The sequence below is a fragment of the Tupaia chinensis genome, unplaced genomic scaffold (assembly GCF_000334495.1).
Source record: "Tupaia chinensis unplaced genomic scaffold, TupChi_1.0 Scaffold149537_1, whole genome shotgun sequence".
In the NCBI taxonomy this organism is placed as follows: Eukaryota; Metazoa; Chordata; class Mammalia; order Scandentia; family Tupaiidae; genus Tupaia; species Tupaia belangeri.
The window spans coordinates 1,965,373-1,977,495 of record NW_006209381.1 but is presented as its reverse complement, the minus strand read 5'-3'; the positions used below and the strand labels follow the sequence as shown (position 1 = coordinate 1,977,495).

The window sequence follows — 12,123 nt, the reverse complement described above, 5'->3', positions numbered from 1 at the left end:
AGGGAAAAATTAAGTGTTTTAATATATTTATAGAGTTTGGAGAAATGTCTGCTAAGAAGTTAATGTGTGATAATTATTGTATGATTAAGACAGAAACAATTAATAAGGATAAAAATGAAATATTATAATAATAAAATTAAAAATATACTCAGAAAATATAAAAATGTTGAAATTATTTGTTTGTAATTAAGGCTTCAAGATATTTACAAAAAAAATTATGAAATATTGACAAATTACCCAACCATCTCTACCTGCAAATTACACAATTGTCAAAAAAAATACCTCTTAAGAACTTACATACTAGTAATGCCAATAGATTAATTCATCAAGATTTCTAGATATATGACATGTGTAAGAATCCATGTTATTCCTATATTAGTAATTGCCAATTACAAAAAGCATTGATATCAAATATTATAGGAACAAAAAAGAAAACAAATGATACCTATAAATAAATCTAGACAACTTGTACAATTCTCTTATAAAAACTTTTTCAAAACTTTTTTTTTTAAGTTTTGCTGTAGGGCATGTGGGCTTGTTTAAGAGATATGGAGAGATTCAGAGAAAGTGAGAAATCACCCCCAAGAAGAGATAGCCATGCCACAATCCCTTCTGCTCCATTCTCCTCTAGGGCTTTTGAACATGTTCACACATTCATGTAGCATGTTTTCCTGTCAGGTCCAGGACATGTGAGATCCAGACCCCATAATCTCTGCATATCTGCTGGCTCTCAAAATGTTTTGAAGACATTTTTAAAAAGTGTCCATGTGTGTACCATGTTCATGGATAGGAAAACTCAATGTCACAAAGATATCAGGGAAACATTGATATAAGTGTCTTCTTTGAGAAAGAAAACAGTATGTCTGAAGTATGAAACTTTTAGTAACAAAATATTTATCATTGATTAAGGACACTTATAGAGCAAAGTATTCCAACTAGAGTGAATGTTGCAAAAATTTCAGCAACTATTCTCTTTTTCATAAATAACATTGTTATATTGTATATTCTGACATGCATTTTAAACAGGTAAGTCCCTTTTAGTTAAATTATTTATTGTAGATCAACCTTTAATCAATTAAATGTATCAAAACTTATAAGACTATTAGGAAACACTGATTGCATTTATTTATTTTGAACTTTTTCTTTTTAATACCAACAGGTGCATGCATATGTTGGAGAGAGAGAGAAAGCACCTTCCAATGAGATATGGACACATCATAATCCTTTTTGCTCCATTTGTCCATCCTGTCAGGATCCTGAGCACGTACATGTGTGTGCCTAGTGTGTTGTCACTGATATTAAGATTTAAATATAAGACATGGCTTTCCTTTGTAAAGTGCTTAAATATTATACTATGAGACTGGTCCAATAGATAACATTTATTTTAAATAATCTCTGATGTAAATAAAGTTACATAAAATTACGTTTTCCCCCCAAGGTAAGAAATTTTCACCAGCACTATAAAAACTATAGTATCTTGGTGGCATGGTGGTTAAGGTGGCATGGTGGTTAAGGTGGCGTGGTGGTTAAGGTGCTGAACACTCCCATGTGGCTGACAATGGTTTGAGTCCTGGACTTGGTGACTTGCTCTCTCTCTTTCTCTCTCTCTCTCTGTGAGTCTCTCTGCTCAAAAATAAAGAAGAAATAAATAAAACTAGATAATTCTTTAAAAAAACTATAGTATCTTTTATGATATTTGATACATATCTTAGTATATCTTCTTTTATAATTATTTAGAAATTAAAAAAAATAATGCTACTTAAAACTGAAATAAAATGCAAAGTTTATTTGTTCCATACCAACATTTAGATTTAAAAAAATCAATGAAGCTCATAATTAAAGTATAAATAATTAAAAATTGATGAAAATGTGGTTGTGGACAAACACATTATTTTAAATTTCTTTAATACTCAAATTTTATCAGGACATTCCATTCCATGTATTTCAACCTTTGAAAATTTAAAATACTTTCTATTGAAATGCAGAAAATATATAGAACATTTTATATATATATATAGAGAGAGAGAGAGAAAGAACATTATATATATAAATATATATTTGTTCTATATAAAGAGAACGTTTTATACATATAAACACATTATATATGTGTGTGTGTGTATATATATATATAGTCGTTTTATACATATAAACACATTTTATATACATATAGATGTGTGTATACATATATATACATAGTCATCAAGAAAGTTATGATGCATTTTTTGATAGAAAAACAGAAAACCAATGACCTAATAAGTATATATAATAAGTAAATACAGATGTGTGTGTATGCATGTGTGTGTTATATATATGAAATCATGTAAATTGATCAGAAGAGTATTCACCCAGAGGTCATAACTATAGAGCAAATTGCATCATTATCCTTAGAGTTCTTTTCATATGTAAAACAGAAAATTTTCAGTAAGCTACAATATCTACCTTTAACTTTAACATCTATAATTTTTGGAGGCCAATAGATGGCATGGTGGCTAAGGCACTGGACTCCCATATGGCCGAATGCAATTGAAGTTTGGATCTAGCAGCTTGCTTTCTCTCCCTGCCCCCATCTCTGTCTCTCTCTGGTGAGCACACATGCCCTATAGCAAGTTATAAAAAAAATACAACCTAATAAATAACAGTAAATAAATAATTCTTTAAAAAATGTATAGTTCTTAATTTAATGAGTGCGTGTATTGTGTGGTGTACATATGTAGAGTTTAAGGGGTTGTCTAAAATTATCTTGGAATTTATAACACCTTTGTGTGTTCATCTACTCAGGAACTTTCTTTCCTTCTGCTGCTAATCCTTTCTCTTCTTGTGATCCTGACTTACCTTACCCCAACTCATGAAGTCCAGTTGATTCTCGTAAGCTTCAGTCACAGTGGATAGAGCATGCAGGGGACTCAGAAACTTTGCTAGCATTATTTGTAGTGAAGCCCGAGGAAGAGCAGCTTTTTCTATGGAACTGCTACACATAGGACCTCCTCTCCACTCTTCACTCCCATGTTATGGAGAAAATTCTCTTGAACTAAAGAGAGAATGTGGTCATATCTTAGAGAAAGGCACAAATGTGAGGTGGAGAGAAAGGTAACATTATTAGAGTCTAGCTCTACCTTCTCAATTAGACCACCCAACATACCCTTTTATGTCTTAAAATAGAGTAAAATGAATTTACTCCTTGACTCTATATCTCATACAACCTGACTGCAAATTATGATTTCATTTTTAGCCACTAAATGGCTTAGCCACTAAGTTCTTCAGTCAGGGTATGGCTCTTGAACACCCTTTCTCCAAGCTTAATGCAGCGTCTATAGCTCAAGGGACACGGACCAGGTAGAAGGAGCTGAACGTTTGTCATCAAACTGTATAAAAATAATTCATGGACATTGTCCCTGGATACATGAAGTCACACATTAATCAATTAGCATTGTGCCTGGCACATAATAGGTGTTCAATAAAAATTTGTTTCCCTGGCTAAAACAAAACAAAACTAACCTTTTAAGATAAAACAAAAAAGGAATTGCGCCCTCCCCAGTATGTATATAGATACATTATTATCATGAGTCTCTATTCCATTTTGAAACTAATATTTGAGTTAGACAGTATGGAACATTCATCTTTTTCTTTTAAATGGAAAACAGAGTCCGGCTGGTGGCACAGTGAGTGAATAAGGCATCTGGATCCCACATGGTCAGCTGTGCAGTTTGAGTCCTGGTGGCTTGAAAATCACACTGAGCATGTGTGCATGGAAGCCCAAAAACCTGAAAGGAAAGAGAAATAGAGGAGAAGGGATTGCTGTGTGACCATTTCCCATGGGGGTGCTCCCTTACTCTCCCTTTATTTCTGTCTCGCTGCTGCAAGCAACACACCCTGTGGAAAATCTAAATAAATAAATAAATAAATAAATAAATAAATAAAGGTGCTACATAAAGTCTTTCTTCATAATTTTAAAATTTGTCAGTGTCTATATTGGTTTGAGAATATATTATTTAACTGCTCATCCACCATAATTTAATTTTCTTAATATTTTCTCTTTTAAAATGACTTCTTATAGGGACCAGCGGTTGGCATAATGGTTATGTCACTGGACTCCCATGCAGTCATCTGCGCTTCAAGTCCTGAACCTAGTGACTTAAACTCATGCCGGGTACATCTGCGTGCGTGCCCAAGATCCCCAGAGGAGAATGGAGGAGAAGGGATTTTGCCGTGCCCATCCCCCCGGGGGTGATTTCTCGCTTTCTGTCTTTCTGTCTCTCTGTCTTTGCGGCAAATGCATGCGCCCTGTAGAAAAAATAAATAAAAAATAAAAAAAATAAAAACCTCCAAAAAATTATTTATTGTAGAATTTTATTGGATAGAACCATAAAATTTACGTTATTTATAGAATACATTCATCGCTACTATAATGTATATCAATGTATGTTTTAAAATTTAAGGATATACTGGAGACAGACAGAAATGAGAGAAGGAGAAGCAAATAAAATGACATAAAATTGAAGTTAAGAACTTTGAAAACACAATATTTATTTAGAAGTCATAGTATGGGACTAGCGGAAGGCATAATGGTTATGCCACTGGACTCTAACGTGGCTGACCATGGTTTGAGTCCCAGACCCAGAGGCTTGAAACTCATGCTGGGCATGTGTGCCCAAGATCCTGGGAGGGGGAATGGAGGAGAAGGGATTAGAGCATGGCCATCCCACTGGGGGTGATTTCTTGCTTTCTGTCTATCTGTCTCTCTGATGAGTACATTCACCCTATAGCAAATATCTCTCTTGGAAAAATAAAATAAGGGGCCAGTAGATAGTGTAGTAGTTTATGTCTCTGGACTCCCACATAGCCAATCATGGTTTGAGTCCCAGACCTGGTGGGTTGAAACTCACACCAGGCCCTTGTGTGTGCATACCCAAGATCCTGGGAGGAGAATGGGGGAGAAAGGATTGAGGCATGGCCATCCCCCCAGGGTGATGATTTCTCACTTTCCCTCTCACCATCTCTGTTCCTGTCTCTCTCTCTCTCTCTCTGGTGAGTGCACATGCCTTAAGGCAAAAAACTCTACAAAAAGTAAATAAATAATATATATATATATATATCTCAAGGTAAAAATTCAATTGGAATCAGGAATTACTAATTTTATTTATGAATTTGATATTGATCAATAGAATGAATGATACGAGATCAATCATAATATGAATTTCACTTGTTCATCTGATTTGGACTATTACAGTCTCTATGGGTTTAAAAGTATTGGGACCAGCAATTAGTGTAATGGCTATGTCGCTGGACTCCCATGTAGTTGACCGCGGTTTGCGTCCTGAACCAGGTGGCTTAAAACTCACTTCGTGCACGTGTGCGTGCATGCCCAAGATCCCGAGAGGAGAATGGAAGAGAAGGGATTGCGGTGTGACCATCCCCCCGGGGGGTGATTTCTTGCTTTTTGTCTCTCTGTCTCTCTCTGTCTGGCAAGCGCACACGCCCTTCAGCAAAAACCTCTCAAAAAAAGAAAAAAGAAAAAGAAAATAAAAAAATAAAAGTATGAATCCTGGTGCCAGCAGGTGGCACAGACCTTAAGGCATCTAGATCCCACATGACCAACTGAATAGTTTAAGTCCTGGATCTCATGACCTGAACATCACACTGGGTGCATGTGCATGTGTGTCCAAAATCCTGAAAGGAAAATGGAGAAGACATCTGTATTGGGGGTTGATTTCATACTTTTTCTCTCTCTTCTCTCTCTGTCCAGGGAGCACATGTGCCCTATAGCAAACTACAAAGAAAAAAAAAAAAAGACTATGAATTCTATATGAAAATTCAGTGAGTCTCATCAGGGTTAGAACCATGCAAAGAAGAGTGAAGAACTTTTGTGTCCTTCATCTTCCTGTTCACTGTTCCTCTTCTAGTAGATGGATTTCCCTTTCCTATCTTTCACCAGACTAGATCTTAGTAGGGACTCAATACCTGGTAGGCCTTTGGGTTTTTTTGTCTGTTTGTTTTTCACGTCCATGTTTTGGTGCATGCCTCTATTCCCTGATCACACTGAGCTTCTCATTATAGACTCTACCCACACTAAGACATTTCCTTGGGCAGTGTCACAAAATTCAAACATCTCTTTTTCATCCTCTATATTTACCCAGTTACAGTTGTTTTGTTTTTGTTTTTCATTTGTTTGTCTTGTCAAATGGGATTTTTGTGTGTGTTAATTGCTAATAGTAAAAAAAAAAAAAAAGAAAGAAAAAAATGCTTACAGTTGTCACCCTTTCGTGGGATTTATTTTATTAGGAGTATCTTTGAGTCATTCCATGATTCGAAGACATTGGTATCTAACAGTGGGACTTGGGACTCTCCCACAGAAAGATTCAGACTAGTTAGTAGAATATTAGGGGAACATGGGAAAAAAGAATAATTTTCATTTATCGAGAGCTTATCAAATGGTAATCAAACATGGGTTTTTACTTAATGACAAATTTTATGTAATTGAAAATCTTCATTGAGCATTTCACGAATAATCCCCAACCTATTAATTTTTACATCATGTTTATTGTCATTTTTTTTTTACATTGGGATTTGGACTCATTTTTTACTTGTTTCCTTCCCCTTTTGGAGGGGGCAGGAGTGTCCAAAAGAGTAAGGGATAAGTTATGGTTTCAGCAGGTATGACTGGATTTCAGAATGGTTTCTGTAACCAGAGAGAATATGCTTACAGGTATTCCAGGCCAGAGCTCTCTCAAAGATCCTCCCTCATGGCTTGCTTAGCTTTTACTTTCATTTTGTATTAAACAAAAAGTCATTGGAGGGCTATTTAATGCGCTGGTTTGTGTTTTCCAATACCAGATAAAAGTTAAACAGATGAACCATTTGGGGGGTAAGGATTGGGAAATCCACGGCTGCTAAAATGCTTTAAAGTTTCAGAATGGTTTTGTTTTTTTAAACCCATTTTCCATGTTCCAGCAGCTGTGGGTTTTCCCAGGGCTCCCCCTGTGGCTCAAAAGGGAGCTGCTTAATGCTTAACAGATGAGCCAATTGAGTTTTTAAATGCAAAATTAAACTTAAAGTGCACAAGGAGCACAGGGGAATCCACAGCCAAGAATAGACTGGAGGAGGAGAGTGAGCTGCAGCTCTGGGCTGTGGGGAGGAGAGACAGCTTCTTCTACTGCAACCAGCAGCAGCCAAGAGCATGGCAGAGGCACGTGGACCTTTCAATCAGCCCTGGAACACACTGCAATTACACTCTATAGGATGGGCATTTTTCGCATAACGTTTGGCTTTACTTATTTACATACGTCTAATTTTCCTTAAGAACTGAAAAAAGAAAGAAAAGAAACAGATGGGTGGATGCTATAGAATACAAGGAAGGACCAATATGTTTTGATTGGCATGAGGTTCGCCCTCAGGGATGGTGAGAGAATTCCGTCCCCTTAGCATGCCCCCTCACATCTCACTTCCTTTGCCTCCAGACACTGTCAACAGGTCTAGATGCTTTCAACCGTCTGCTTTGAACGTGAGGACTCAGAACAACTGCACACTCTGGTTGGGATGCAATTTGCCAAGTCATGGGATAAACTGTTTTGTCATTCATCGAAATATCAGAACATAAGAACGCCTTAGATGTTAGTGCTTAAAAATAAGATACAGTGAAAAGTTTCTGCCAACTTTATTAAAAGTCTTCTTGGCATCAAAACAAATCCTCCTAACACCTCTAAAAAGAAAGTCTCCATTTTCATTGTCTTAGTGCTTTTCTTTAAGAAGCTCTGAACATCACCAAGATGAAAATATTAGAAGTGTAATGTCTTTTCCTGAGGATGAGAAACTTAACTGTTGGATTCCAATGCATGGAAATCTGTTTGAGAGCCAATTTTATGATTTTGACAAATCTGGTATCTGGACAATATATACTGGAAGCAGGAATTTCTTAGCACTTTGGGAGGGATACACCACTGGCTATTTACTGTATTTTAATTGCATTTAAGGAATATTTAGAATGATATGAAAATGTATTGAGAATGGCAATTCTATTGGAAAAACGAATATTGCTCAGATGTGTGTATTCATATTTGGCTGGAAAACATGGAAAGTTCTTTACTAACTTATTTTTGGAGAGATTCTTTTAATGGATATTAATCAAAAAGTCCTATTAACATGCCAGCAGAAAGTTGCCATTAAGATACCAAGAAAAGTATGCCAGAACGCTTCAAGTTCACATTTGATGCAACATCAAGCATAGCACTGATTAATAAAGGAACAAGGTTAAATAAGATTTAAAAAGTACACATGTGTATACACATACATGAACCTACTCGATTACAAACTATAGTCCTAAGTCATGTTTACATCTTTCAAATTTCCTCGTAAATCTTCAAGTTTGACAACTATCATAATCCACCCCCCCACCAAAAAAGAATAAAACTAACAAAAATAAATGAATACAGACAGACAGATACCAACTATAAAACAGCTTCCTTATCACGTGGATTTGGTTTCCACCTTCGTTCTGACACTAGCCAACTCTTAATTGTTTAATCAGACAATTCTTTGACCATACTCATTGCAATTTAAAGTATTGGTTGTGAAATGACAACTTCTGCGAAGTTAGAATGGGGACAAATATTCTTAGTCTGCCTTTATGACTGTGTATATTCAGAGACCTGTACCTTGCAGATAATCAGATCCACTTGCGTCATTGACTGGATTCAGCATTGTCAGTTTGCCTGAAGGAAAGACACTGACGAGGGTGGACCCCTGTGAAAGCGATCATATGGTTAATTGCTTTAGTGTGAACCTAGCCATTGTGATTAAAGCCCAGGACTTGTGTTTAGGTAAAGCAAAGCTGCCATGCTTCCAGGCACTCCTTGGCATATCGAGCACTCTCTAGGCCTTGAGAAAACATGCTGAGGCATCCCTGCATGTCCCTGAGGAGTTGCAGTGTTTGGGGATCATTCAATCATTAGACCATATTAAAAAAACTGGGTTCATTTGAATATATAATCAATGGATCACATATTCATATATATATATATATATGCATCCTCTTTGAAAGGGGGATCATCAGAATGCAGATTTAAATAAATAAGAACATATTCAAAACTCGACATATTATATACTTGAATTTAATGTAAATCTGTACTTACCCCAAAGGACTTTATGCTGACCTAATAATGCCTGTGTCCTGTTACTAATAAACTTTTCTAGGACATAAATGAAAAAGACAGTCTGCTCTGGTTTTGAATAAGGTGTTATGGCTTATCTTTTCACAATTCCAGATTTAGTTATTTCTCGTAGGATTGCATTAGCAACATCTAGGTCACATTTTTATATAATAGGCATACAAACATACACACATGTCCACATCGATGTGAATATATACATAGATTAAATATTCATATATATATATATATATATATATATATATGCGCATCCTCTATGAAAGGGGGATCATCAGAATGCAGATTTAAATAAATAAGAACATATTCAAAACTCGACATATTATATACTTGAATTTAATGTAAATCTGTACTTACCCCAAAGGACTTTATGCTGACCTAATAATGCCTGTGTCCTGTTACTAATAAACTTTTCTAGGACATAAATGAAAAAGACAGTCTGCTCTGGTTTTGAATAAGGTGTTATGGCTTATCTTTTCACAATTCCAGATTTAGTTATTTCTCGTAGGATTGCATTAGCAACATCTAGGTCACATTTTTATATAATAGGCATACAAACATACACACATGTCCACATCGATGTGAATATATACATAGATTAAACTTAATGGACAAAAATGCTTTGCAACTTTTATTTAATCTTTTTAAAAAATTTTGGTAAAATTATACAGAATTAAAATCATTATTCTAAAGAAAAAAGAATAAATCATTCTCGTCTCCTCTACTGACAGGTTGACTTCGAAGTTCACTTTTCACAAAGAAATTATAAACCATTAATCAAGTAAGTATTATCCTTATTTTATTTTTAAATTTTAAAATTTTTTTATTCATCCAACATCCTTTGGGGGCTTTCACAAGAGGAAGATAACATATATTGATACATTTATAAAAAACAGTTATCCATGTCCCAGTAATTCAAATCCAACACCATTTGACTTGATTTTTAATATGCTCATGGGAGGAGCACCAGGGTAATTGATGAATTCAAAGTATTTGCATCTTATTTATCATAAAATTATTCCAAAACCGGTTACTATGTTACAGGCAATGTAAACACCATGGACTTTTATTAACTTAACCATATTTATTACTCCTCAATAACCTCATAAATACTGGTCTCTGTATATGTAAAGCATTTTAAAAGATCTCCTTTTTTAAGAAATAGATGCTGTTAATAAGATATATCATTTTAAGAAAGGTTCATAAAAAATAGGGGAGAGTCATAGTTCATCATTTTGCATTGTTCGCCAAACAGTTGCCTTCATATTCAGGAAGGCTCTCTGAATGTTAATAGCGGATGCATCACGTGCAGAAGCTGGCAGCATGCAAGCCATGTTGGGCTCATACATTCTCTGCAGGGAAAAATGTAACACAAAGCATACCGCACCAAGTGCTTAATTTCCGGAATGGACCTTTCTTTTCTCTTTCAGATCGATTTGACTTGCTATTCCTTACCAGATGAAAAATTGGCTCATAAAAAGATTATGTATATGAAAATGGAATGACAAGCAATAGGAAAAAAAAATTACATAACCTCTATTCCCCAATGTAAAAAAAAATCAAATATGCAAATATGAAAATGAGGGGACTCTTGCTTCTTTTCCCCTCACACAACTGATTAAATTGTCACTGCTGGAGATTACATGGGGCTTTATTCCCTTTACAGCCATATTCAATTGGACAGACAGAAAAATATATTGCCACAGACGAGACCCACCACCTGGGTACACTGTGCTTCTAGTTGCCTGCAGAGGTCTTATCCATAACTTCACAGCCACCCCTTTAAAAACAGAAAAGTATTAGGCGTGATCATTCATGACAGGCTAGATGGTCTCTAAAGTCCTTTACAACTTGGGAGATTCCAATAAGACAAAAACTCCTCCCACTTCTAGATATTAGCCGGCAGCTTACTCCCCACGTAACAAAACTGGCACCACACACGTCTGTTCATATTTCTTTCTAAAATCATTTTGTTCGATTTGCATGAGGCTTAAATATGTACTATCTATATACTCTACATGCATGTCATTTCAGAGGCCCTTTTCTTTCTGTGTTTGCACTTTTTTTTTCCCGGCTGATTGGTGAATTTATTTCCTGGCTTATCAGCTTTAACACAGAAACAGGTCCCTTCACCCCCGTTTGCCCAGCTGTCTCATCCACATGGATCTATCTGATTCTTGCAAAAACTGCATATAGAGTCTCAAGGATTACCTTTGCTTCTCTCCTGCCATTGCCGCAGTTCTGAAATGGTTTTCCATGTCTGCCTCGGTGTAACAGAAGTTAGTACTCAGTGACGATGTCGCCTGCCTGTGTCGCGCTGCACTGCGGGCTGAGCACAGAGCTGCCTCCAGCTGCAGGCGAGGGGCCTCAGTGTTAAGGACGCACAGATCTAGTTTGTTAATGAGATGGTTTCTGCAGTGCAAAGAAATACAGTCAGCGCAGGGAGATTTAACAACTAAAAGTGGTGGTGGGATGATGTTTTTTTGAGATGGAGCAATAGGAAAATAATTAATAATAACACCACCATGACAGTGAGTCACAGATGCTTCACTGAAAGGACAAGCGAATAGGGACAAGTCTATTGGCCTTAAAATTTGAAGTAGGCATCCACGTGTTACTTTTCTCTAAAAGGAAAAGAATGGAGCCCCAAAGAGTTTTGAGGTAGCTTGGTGTGTGGCTGCAAGTATTTTTTGTTGTGGTGGTCAGCAAGATAATGCTTCTGAATGTGTTTATCAGATAAGCTCTCTACTGTATCTGCTGGTGTCATTGTATTTGAAAAAAGAACTCTGTCTTCTCTGATTGGGTGAATGAGTACACAATCAAGTTCCTTATTTCTACCATAGCATCCAAGCGGGTACATTTATAATGAAATCAACTGGTTTATCCATGTTTCCAACCCCAGGTTGTTTGCATTTGAAACGTAGGTAGATCAGGCTCACACACAGCATTGTTTTAAACTTGGGAC

General features: G+C 36.1%; 1 long non-coding RNA gene across 1 annotated transcript in view; it reads right to left on the bottom strand.

Moving 5' to 3' along the window:
- The window catches only part of LOC102500743 (uncharacterized), an 18,373-nt gene extending 6,838 nt beyond the window's left edge, over positions 1 to 11,535 (bottom strand). Inside the window, exons 1-3 of the long non-coding RNA XR_003548380.1 lie at positions 11,370 to 11,535; positions 10,876 to 10,938; positions 8,649 to 8,736 (exon numbers count right to left, since the gene is read on the bottom strand). This is a non-coding gene — a long non-coding RNA (uncharacterized LOC102500743). The remainder of the gene's footprint in view (positions 1 to 8,648; positions 8,737 to 10,875; positions 10,939 to 11,369) is intronic.
- Positions 11,536 to 12,123: the final 588 nt, after the last annotated feature.